Raw genomic sequence first — 12,144 nt, 5'->3', positions numbered from 1 at the left:
TAGTTAACATGCTAACGTTAGCTAGGTGACTAGGTGGCTAACGCTAACGTTATCCAGTTCTAGGAGTTAAGGGTTAGTTAACATGCTAACGTTAGCTAGGTGACTAGATGGCTAACGCTAACGTTATCCAGTTCTAGGAGTTAAGGGTTAGTTAACATGCTAACGTTAGCTAGGTGACTAGGTGGCTAACGCTAACGTTATCCAGTTCTAGGAGTTAAGGGTTAGTTAACATGCTAACGTTAGCTAGGTGACTAGGTGGCTAACGCTAACGTTATCCAGTTCTAGGAGTTAAGGGTTAGTTAACATGCTAACGTTAGCTAGGTGACTAGATGGATAACGCTAACGTTATCCAGTTCTAGGAGTTAAGGGTTAGTTAACATGCTAACGTTAGCTAGGTGACTAGGTGGCTAACGCTAACGTTATCCAGTTCTAGGAGTTAAGGGTTAGTTAACATGCTAACGTTAGCTAGGTGACTAGATGGCTAATGCTAACGTTATCCAGTTCTAGGAGTTAAAGGTTAGTTAACATGCTAACGTTAGCTAGGTGACTAGGTGGCTAACGCTAACGTTATCCAGTTCTAGGAGTTAAGGGTTAGTTAACATGCTAACGTTAGCTAGGTGACTAGATGGATAACGCTAACGTTATCCAGTTCTAGGAGTTAAGGGTTAGTTAACATGCTAACGTTAGCTAGGTGACTAGGTGGCTAACGCTAACGTTATCCAGTTCTAGGAGTTCAGGGTTAGTTAACATGCTAACGTTAGCTAGGTGACTAGATGGCTAATGCTAACGTTATCCAGTTCTAGGAGTTAAGGGTTAGTTAACATGCTAACGTTAGCTAGGTGACTAGATGGCTAATGCTAACGTAATCCAGTTCTAGGAGTTCAGGGTTAGTTAACATGCTAACGTTAGCTAGGTGACTAGATGGATAACGCTAACGTTATCCAGTTCTAGGAGTTAAGGGTTAGTTAACATGCTAACGTTAGCTAGGTGACTAGGTGGCTAACGCTAACGTTATCCAGTTCTAGGAGTTAAGGGTTAGTTAACATGCTAACGTTAGCTAGGTGACTAGATGGCTAATGCTAACGTTATCCAGTTCTAGGAGTTAAAGGTTAGTTAACATGCTAACGTTAGCTAGGTGACTAGGTGGCTAACGCTAACGTTATCCAGTTCTAGGAGTTAAGGGTTAGTTAACATGCTAACGTTAGCTAGGTGACTAGATGGATAACGCTAACGTTATCCAGTTCTAGGAGTTAAGGGTTAGTTAACATGCTAACGTTAGCTAGGTGACTAGGTGGCTAACGCTAACGTTATCCAGTTCTAGGAGTTCAGGGTTAGTTAACATGCTAACGTTAGCTAGGTGACTAGATGGCTAATGCTAACGTTATCCAGTTCTAGGAGTTCAGGGTTAGTTAACATGCTAACGTTAGCTAGGTGACTAGATGGCTAATGCTAACGTAATCCAGTTCTAGGAGTTCAGGGTTAGTTAACATGCTAACGTTAGCTAGGTGACTAGATGGATAACGCTAACGTTATCCAGTTCTAGGAGTTAAGGGTTAGTTAACATGCTAACGTTAGCTAGGTGACTAATGCTAACGTTATCCAGTTCTAGGAGTTCAGGGTTAGTTAACATGCTAACGTTAGCTAGGTGACTAGATGGCTAATGCTAACGTTATCCAGTTCTAGGAGTTAAGGGTTAGTTAACATGCTAACGTTAGCTAGGTGACTAGATGGATAACGCTAACGTTATCCAGTTCTAGGAGTTAAGGGTTAGTTAACATGCTAACGTTAGCTAGGTGACTAGATGGCTAACGCTAACGTTATCCAGTTCTAGGAGTTAAGGGTTAGTTAACATGCTAACGTTAGCTAGGTGACTAGATGGCTAATGCTAACGTTATCCAGTTCTAGGAGTTAAGGGTTAGTTAACATGATAACGTTAACTAGGTGGCTAACGCTAACGTTATCCAGTTCTAGGAGTTAAGGGTTAGTTAACATGCTAACGTTAGCTAGGTGACTAGGTGGCTAACGCTAACTTTATCCAGTTCTAGGAGTTAAGGGTTAGTTAACATGCTAACGTTAGCTAGGTGACTAGATGGCTAATGCTAACGTTATCCAGTTCTAGGAGTTAAGGGTTAGTTAACATGATAACGTTAACTAGGTGGCTAACGCTAACGTTATCCAGTTCTAGGAGTTAAGGGTTAGTTAACATGCTAACGTTAGCTAGGTGACTAGGTGGCTAACGCTAACGTTATCCAGTTCTAGGAGTTAAGGGTTAGTTAACATGATAACGTTAGCTAGGTGACTAGGTGGCTAACGCTAACGTTATCCAGTTCTAGGAGTTAAGGGTTAGTTAACATGATAACGTTAGCTAGGTGACTAGGTGGCTAACGCTAACGTTATCCAGTTCTAGGAGTTAAGGGTTAGTTAACATGCTAACGTTAGCTAGGTGACTAGATGGATAACGCTAACGTTATCCAGTTCTAGGAGTTAAGGGTTAGTTAACATGCTAACGTTAGCTAGGTGACTAGGTGGCTAACGCTAACGTTATCCGGTTCTAGGAGTTAAGGGTTAGTTAACATGATAACGTTAGCTAGGTGACTAGGTGGCTAACGCTAACGTTATCCAGTTCTAGGAGTTAAGGGTTAGTTAACATGCTAACGTTAGCTAGGTGACTAGATGGCTAATGCTAACGTTATCCAGTTCTAGGAGTTAAGGGTTAGTTAACATGCTAACGTTAGCTAGGTGACTAGATGGCTAACGCTAACGTTATCCAGTTCTAGGAGTTAAGGGTTAGTTAACATGCTAACGTTAGCTAGGTGACTAGATGGCTAATGCTAACGTTATCCAGTTCTAGGAGTTAAGGGTTAGTTAACATGCTAACGTTAGCTAGGTGACTAGATGGCTAACGCTAACGTTATCCAGTTCTAGGAGTTAAGGGTTAGTTAACATGCTAACGTTAGCTAGGTGACTAGATGGCTAATGCTAACGTTATCCAGTTCTAGGAGTTAAGGGTTAGTTAACATGCTAACGTTAGCTAGGTGGCTAACGCTAACGTTATCCAGTTCTAGGAGTTAAGGGTTAGTTAACATGCTAACGTTAGCTAGGTGACTAGGTGGCTAACGCTAACGTTATCCAGTTCTAGGAGTTAAGGGTTAGTTAACATGATAACGTTAGCTAGGTGACTAGGTGGCTAACGCTAACGTTATCCAGTTCTAGGAGTTAAGGGTTAGTTAACATGCTAACGTTAGCTAGATGACTAGGTGGCTAACGCTAACGTTATCCAGTTCTAGGAGTTAACGGTTAGTTAACATGCTAACGTTAGCTAGGTGACTAGGTGGCTAACGCTAACGTTATCCAGTTCTAGGAGTTAAGGGTTAGTTAACATGCTAACGTTATCCAGTTCTAGGAGTTAAGGGTTAGGGTTAAGGTTAGAAGGTGGGTTAAAGGGATAGGTTTGGAGGACGGGTTAGCTAACATGCTAACGTTAGCTAATTCTGTGAGTTAGGGGTTAGGAGGAAGGTTAAACGGTTAGTGGAAGGGTTAGCTAACATGCTAAGTAGTTGAAAAGTGGCTAAAAAGTAGTAAGTAGGTGCAAAGTTGCTAATTAGCTATAATGCTAAAGTTGTCCGTGATGAGATTCGAACACCCATCCATCCATCCACCCAGACATAGCTACCTACCCACCCACCAATCCACCCACATCAACCACCACCATTAATTTTTGACTGAAGTAACCTTCTATCTTATTAAGTGCCCATTCAAAACATAACATACAAGAATTTGAGTGACCCGGGATGTACATTTACAATGTTTCGTCGAGTCTATGAGACCAGTCTGATCTCCCTGCAAACTGTATGCGTGCGTGCGTGCGTGTGTGTGTGTGTGTGTGTGTGTGTGTGTGTGGACCCCATTCTTGCCCCCATTGCTACACTGTGGATTTCTGCCCTAATATGGATGGTATCACTAGTCTGCTGCTCGCTGTGCTCCTCTCCAACCGGGCACATCGTTTTAGGTCCAAGGAAAAGAGACCAGATTTATGTTCCTTCTCTACCATCCGATGCTGCTGGGTTTATTAATGAATCTATCCTCATCATAACACCAGTCTATTAGATATAATGAATCTATCCTCATCATAACACCAGTCTATTAGATATAATGAATCTATCCTCATCATAACACCAGTCTATTAGATATAATGAATCTATCCTCATCATAACACCAGTCTACTAGATATAATGAATCTATCCTCATCATAACACCAGTCTACTAGATATAATGATATAATGAATCTATCCTCATCATAACACCAGTCTATTAGATATAATGAATCTATCCTCATCATAACACCAGTCTACTAGATATAATGAATCTATCCTCATCATAACACCAGTCTACTAGATATAATGAATCTATCCTCATCATAACACCAGTCTACTAGATATAATGAATCTATCCTCATCATAACACCAGTCTACTAGATATAATGAATCTATCCTCATCATAACACCAGTCTATTAGATATAGTGAATCTATCCTCATCATAACACCAGTCTATTAGATATAATGAATCTATCCTCATCATAACACCAGTCTACTAGATATAATGAATCTATCCTCATCATAACACCAGTCTACTAGATATAATGAATCTATCCTCAACATAACACCAGTCTACTAGATATAATGAATCTATCCTCATCATAACACCAGTCTACTAGATATAATGAATCTATCCTCATCATAACACCAGTCTATTAGATATAATGAATCTATCCTCATCATAACACCAGTCTATTAGATATAATGAATCTATCCTCATCATAACACCAGTCTACTAGATATAATGAATATATCCTCATCATAACACCAGTCTATTAGATATAATGAATCTATCCTCATCATAACACCAGTCTATTAGACATAATGAATCTATCCTCATCATAACACCAGTCTATTAGATATAATGAATCTATCCTCATCATAACACCAGTCTATTAGATATAATGAATCTATCCTCATCATAACACCAGTCTATTAGATATAATGAATCTATCCTCATCATAACACCAGTCTACTAGATATAATGAATCTATCCTCATCATAACACCAGTCTACTAGATATAATGAATATATCCTCATCATAACACCAGTCTATTAGATATAGTGAATCTATCCTCATCATAACACCAGTCTATTAGATATAATGAATCTATCCTCATCATAACACCAGTCTACTAGATATAATGAATCTATCCTCATCATAACACCAGTCTACTAGATATAATGAATCTATCCTCAACATAACACCAGTCTACTAGATATAATGAATCTATCCTCATCATAACACCAGTCTACTAGATATAATGAATCTATCCTCATCATAACACCAGTCTATTAGATATAATGAATCTATCCTCATCATAACACCAGTCTATTAGATATAATGAATCTATCCTCATCATAACACCAGTCTACTAGATATAATGAATATATCCTCATCATAACACCAGTCTATTAGATATAATGAATCTATCCTCATCATAACACCAGTCTATTAGATATAATGAATCTATCCTCATCATAACACCAGTCTATTAGATATAATGAATCTATCCTCATCATAACACCAGTCTACCAGATATAATGAATCTATCCTCATCATAACACCAGTCTATTAGATATAATGATATAATGAATCTATCCTCATCATAACACCAGTCTATTAGATATAATGATATAATGAATCTATCCTCATCATAACACCAGTCTATTAGATATAATGAATCTATCCTCATCATAACACCAGTCTATTAGATATAATGAATCTATCCTCATCATAACACCAGTCTATTAGATATAATGATATAATGAATCTATCCTCATCATAACACCAGTCTATTAGATATAATGAATCTATCCTCATCATAACACCAGTCTATTAGATATAATGATATAATGAATCTATCCTCATCATAACACCAGTCTACTAGATATAATGACATAATGAATCTATCCTCATCATAACACCAGTCTATTAGATATAATGACATAATGAATCTATCCTCATCATAACACCAGTCTATTAGATATAATGATATAATGAATCTATCCTCATCATAACACCAGTCTACTGGATATAATGACATAATGAATCTATCCTCATCATAACACCAGTCTATTAGATATAATGATATAATGAATCTATCCTCATCATAACACCAGTCTACTGGATATAATGACATAATGAATCTATCCTCATCATAACACCAGTCTACTAGATATAATGAATCTATCCTCATCATAACACCAGTCTAATAGATATAATGAATCTATCCTCATTAAACACCAGTCTACTGGATATAATGACATAATGAATCTATCCTCATCATAACACCAGTCTACTAGATATAACGATATAATGAATCTATCCTCATCATAACACCAGTCAACTGGATATAATGAATCTATCCTCATCATAACACCAGTCTACTAGATATAATGAATCTATCCTCATCATAACACCAGTCTATTAGATATAGTGAATCTATCCTCATCATAACACCAGTCTACTAAATATAATGATTCTATCCTAATTATTACACCAGTCTACTAGATATAAGGAATCTATCCTCATCATAACACCAGTCTATTAGATATAATGACATAATACATCTATCCTCATCATAACACCAGTCAACTGGATATAATGAATCTATCCTCATCATAACACCAGTCTACTAGATATAATGACATAATTAATCTATCCTCATCATAACACCAGTCTGCTGGATATAATGAATCAATCCTCATCATAACACCAGTCTACTAGATATAATGAATCTATCCTCATCAATACACCAGTCTGCTGGATATAGTGAATATATCCTCATCATAACATCAGTCTAATAGATATAATGAATCTATCCTCATCATAACACCAGTCTACTAGATAGAATGATATAATGAATCTATCCTCATCATAACACCAGTCTACTAGATATAATGATATAATGAATCTATCCTCATCATAACACCAGTCTACTAGATATAATGACATAATGAATCTATCCTCATCATAACACCAGTCTGCTAGATATAATGAATCTATCCTCATCATAACACCAGTCTACTAGATATAATGATATAATGAATCTATCCTCATCATAACACCAGTCTACTAGATATAATGAATCTATCCTCATCATAACACCAGTCTACTAGATATAATGAATCTATCCTCATTATTACACCAGTCTACTAGATATAATGAATCTATCCTCATCATAACACCAGTCTCCCAGATATAATGATATAATGCATCTATCCTCATCATAACACCAGTCTACTAGATATAATGAATCTATCCTCATTATTACACCAGTCTCCCAGATATAATGATATAATGCATCTATCCTCATCATAACACCAGTCTACTAGATATAATGAATCTATCCTCATTATTACACCAGTCTACTAGATATAATGAATCTATCCTCATCATAACACCAGTCTCCCAGATATAATGATATAATGCATCTATCCTCATCATAACATCAGTCTACCAGATATAATGATATAATGAATCTATCCTCATCATAACACCAGTCTACTAGATATAATGAATCTATCCTCATCATAACACCAGTCTACCAGATATAATTATATAATGAATCTATCCTCATCATTATTCCTCTTCCTATCTCCCCTTACTCTTTCTGTCTCCCCTATCTCTCCCCCCTCCTGCTATCTCCCCCTTCTCCCCCTATCTCCCCCTCCTCTTCCTATTTCCCCCTCTTCTTCCTATCTACCCCTATCTTCCCCTCTTCTTCCTATCTCCCCCTATCTTCCCCTCCTCTTCCTATCTCCCCCTATCTTCCCCTCCTCTTCCTATCTCCCCCTGTCTCTCCTTCCTCCTGCTATCTTCCCCTTCTCCCCCTATCATCCCCCTCCTGTCAGTTGTCCCACTCTCTCCTTCCTCCTGCTATCTCCTCCTCCTCTCCCTATCTTCCCCTCCTCTCCCTATCTCCCCCTCCTCTCCCCCCTCTCCCTATCTCGCCCTATCTCCCCCTATCTCCCCCCTTTTCCTATCTCCCCCTATCTCTCCCTCCTCCTGCTGTCTCCCCCTCCTCTCCCTATCTCTCCCTATCTCCCCCTATCTCCCCCTCCTCTTCCTATCTCCCCCTATCTCTCCCTCCTCTCCCTATCTCCCCCTATCTCCCCCTATCATCCCCCTCCTGTCAGTTGTCCCCCTCTCTCCTTCCTCCCGCTGTCTCCCCCTCCTCCCCCTCCTCTCTCCTCCCCCTCCTCCCCCTCCTCTCCCTCCTCTCCCTATACCCCTGACACCTCCTGGCCACAAATAAGAAGGGTGACCGGCGGTGCATGTCCGTGTGAGTCTGTTGTGTGTGTGTGTGTGGGACGTTTGTGCGTAACAGCATTTGCCAGTTGAGGTTTCAGGTTGCGGTCCATCACTTTTCAGTGTCCCCTTGAGTCATTTACAGCTGAGATGAGAACATGTCCTACCTGTCACCTGTCGTGTAGAGAGAAAGAGAAGGAGAGAGAGAGAGAGAGAGAGAGAGAGAGAGAGAGAGAGATAGCTGGATAGAGAGAGAAGGAAGCGATTCCCAAACCTTCCATAACAAAGCCATCACCTACAGGGAGATGAACCTGGAGAAGAGTCCCCTTAGCAAGCTGGCCCTGGAGCTCTGTTCACAAACACAAACACACCCTACAGAGCCCCAGGACAGCAGCACAATTAGACCCAACCAAATCATGAGAAAACAAAAAGATGATTACTTGACACATTGGAAAGAATTGACAAAAAAAACAGAACAAACTAGAATGCTATTTGGCCCTAAACAGAGAGTACACAGTGGCAGAATACCTGACCACTGTGACTCACCCAAAATTAAGGAAAGCTTTGACTATGTACACTGCCCACAAAAGGAGGTGGAAACTGAGCTGCACTTCCTAACCTCCTGCCAAATGTATGACCATATTAGAGAGACATATTTCCCTCAGATTAAACAGACCAGTGGTTGTTATAGTCCCGTATCCCTTCAAACATTCAACCTCCAGCTGTACCCCCTCTAGCACCAGGGTCAGCTGTACCCCCTCTAGCACCAGGGTCAGCTGTACCCCCTCTAGCACCAGGGTCAGCCGTACCCCCTCTAGCACCAGGGTCAGCTGTACCCCCTCTAGCACCAGGGTCAGCTGTACCCCCTCTAGCACCAGGGTCAGCTGTACCCCCTCTAGCACCAGGGTCAGCCGTACCCCCTCTAGCACCAGGATCAGCACACTCTCAAATGTTGTTTTTTGCCATCATTGTAAGCCTGCCTCACACACTATACTATACATTTATTAAACAGAAGAATGAGTGTGAGTTTGTCACAACCCGGCTCGTGGGAAGTGACCAAGAGCTCTTATAGGACCAGGGCACAAATAATAATATAATAATAATCAATAATTTTGCTCTTTATTTAACCATTTTACATATAAAACCTTATGTGTTCATCTAAAATGGTGAATAACTCACCACAGGTTATTGAGAAGGGTGTGAATAACTCACCACAGGTTATTGAGAAGGGTGTGAATAACTCACCACAGGTTATTGAGAAGGGTGTGAATAACTCACCACAGGTTATTGAGAAGGGTGTGAATAACTCACCACAGGTTATTGAGAAGGGTGTGAATAACTCACCACAGGTTAATGAGAAGGGTGTGAATAACTCACCACAGGTTATTGAGAAGGGTGTGAATAACTCACCACAGGTTATTGAGAAGGGTGTGAATAACTCACCACAGGTTATTGAGAAGGGTGTGAATAACTCACCACAGGTTAATGAGAAGGGTGTGAATAACTCACCACAGGTTATTGAGAAGGGTGTGAATAACTCACCACAGGTTATTGAGAAGGGTGTGAATAACTCACCACAGGTTATTGAGAAGGGTGTGAATAACTCACCACAGGTTATTGAGAAGGGTGTGAATAACTCACCACAGGTTATTGAGAAGGGTGTGAATAACTCACCACAGGTTAATGAGAAGGGTGTGAATAACTCACCACAGGTTATTGAGAAGGGTGTGAATAACTCACCACAGGTTATTGAGAAGGGTGTGAATAACTCACAACAGGTTAATGAGAAGGGTGTGAATAACTCATCACAGGTTAATGAGAAGGGTGTGAATAACTCACCACAGGTTAATGAGAAGGGTGTGAATAACTCATCACAGGTTAATGAGAAGGGTGTGAATAACTCACCACAGGTTAATGAGAAGGGTGTGAATAACTCACCACAGGTTAATGAGAAGGGTGTGAATAACTCACCACAGGTTAATGAGAAGGGTGTGAATAACTCATCACAGGTTAATGAGAAGGGTGTGAATAACTCACCACAGGTTAATGAGAAGGGTGTGAATAACTCACCACAGGTTAATGAGAAGGGTGTGAATAACTCACCACAGGTTAATGAGAAGGGTGTGAATAACTCACCACAGGTTAATGAGAAGGGTGTGAATAACTCACCACAGGTTATTGAGAAGGGTGTGAATAACTCACCACAGGTTATTGAGAAGGGTGTGAATAACTCACCACAGGTTAATGAGAAGGGTGTGAATAACTCACCACAGGTTATTGAGAAGGGTGTGAATAACTCACCACAGGTTATTGAGAAGGGTGTGAATAACTCATCACAGGTTAATGAGAAGGGTGTGAATAACTCACCACAGGTTAATGAGAAGGGTGTGAATAACTCACCACAGGTTATTGAGAAGGGTGTGAATAACTCACCACAGGTTAATGAGAAGAGTGTGCTTGAAAGGATGCACATAACTCTGCAATGTTGGATTGTGTTGGAGAGAGTCTCAGTCTTAAATCATTTTCCACACACAGTCTGTGCCTGTATTCAGTTTTCATGGTAGTGATGGCTGAGAATCCACTCTCACATAGGTACGTGGTTGCAAAAGGCATCAGTGTCTTAACAGCACGATTTGCCAAGGCAGGATACTCTGAGCGCAGCCCTATACAGAAATCTGGCAGTGGCTTCTGATTAAATTAAATTTTCACAGAACCGCTTGTTGTAATTTCGATGAGGCTCTCTCGTTCAGATATCGGTAAGTGGACTGGAGGCAGGGCATGAAAGGGATAACGAATCCAGTTGTTTGTGTCATCCGTTTGGGAAAGTACCTGCATAATTGCACACCCAACTCCCTCTGGTGCTTCACTGTATCACATTTGACATTGTCCGTAAGCTTGAGTCCATTTGCACACAAAAAACATGCAATGATGAAAACCTGTGTGTTGTCCTTGTTAATGCAGACAGAGAAGAACTCCAACTTCTTAATCATGGCCTCAGTTTTGTCCCGAAAATTGAATATAGTTGTGGAGAGTCCCTGTAATCCCAGATTCAGATCATTCAGGGAAGTCCGGAACCAATACACGCAGTCAGTCAGGAAAGCTAAGGCCAGCTTCTTCAGGCAGAAGTTTGCATCCTGTAGCTCCAACTCCAAAAAGTTCTGGGACACTGTGAAGTCCATGGAGAACAAGAGCACCTCCTCCCAGCTGCCCACTGCACTGAGGCTAGGTAACACGGTCACCACTGATAAATCCATGATTATCGAAAACTTCAATAAGCATTTCTCAACGGCTGGCCATGCCTTCCGCCTGGCTACTTCAACCTCGGCCAACAGCTCCGCCCCCCCCGCAGCTCCTCGCCCAAGCCTCTCCAGATTCTCCTTTACCCAAATCCAGATAGCAGATGTTCTGAAAGAGCTGCAAAACCTGGACCCGTACAAATCAGCTGGGCTTGACAATCTGGACCCTCTATTTCTGAAACTATCTGCCACCATTGTCGCAACCCCTATTACCAGCCTGTTCAACCTCTCTTTCATATCGTCTGAGATCCCCCGCAGTCATCCCCCTCTTCAAAGGGGGAGACACCCTGGACCCAAACTGTTACAGACCTATATCCATCCTGCCCTGCCTATCTAAGGTCTTCGAAAGCCAAGTCAACAAACAGGTCACTGACCATCTCGAATCCCACCGTACCTTCTCCGCTGTGCAATCTGGTTTCCGAGCCGGTCATGGGTGCACCTCAGCCACACTCAAGGTACTAAACGATATCATAACCGCCATCGATAAAAGACAGTACT

The sequence above is a fragment of the Oncorhynchus kisutch genome, unplaced genomic scaffold (assembly GCF_002021735.2).
Source record: "Oncorhynchus kisutch isolate 150728-3 unplaced genomic scaffold, Okis_V2 Okis06b-Okis10b_hom, whole genome shotgun sequence".
Lineage (NCBI taxonomy): Eukaryota > Metazoa > Chordata > Actinopteri > Salmoniformes > Salmonidae > Oncorhynchus > Oncorhynchus kisutch.
This window is presented reverse-complemented; position numbering follows the sequence as displayed.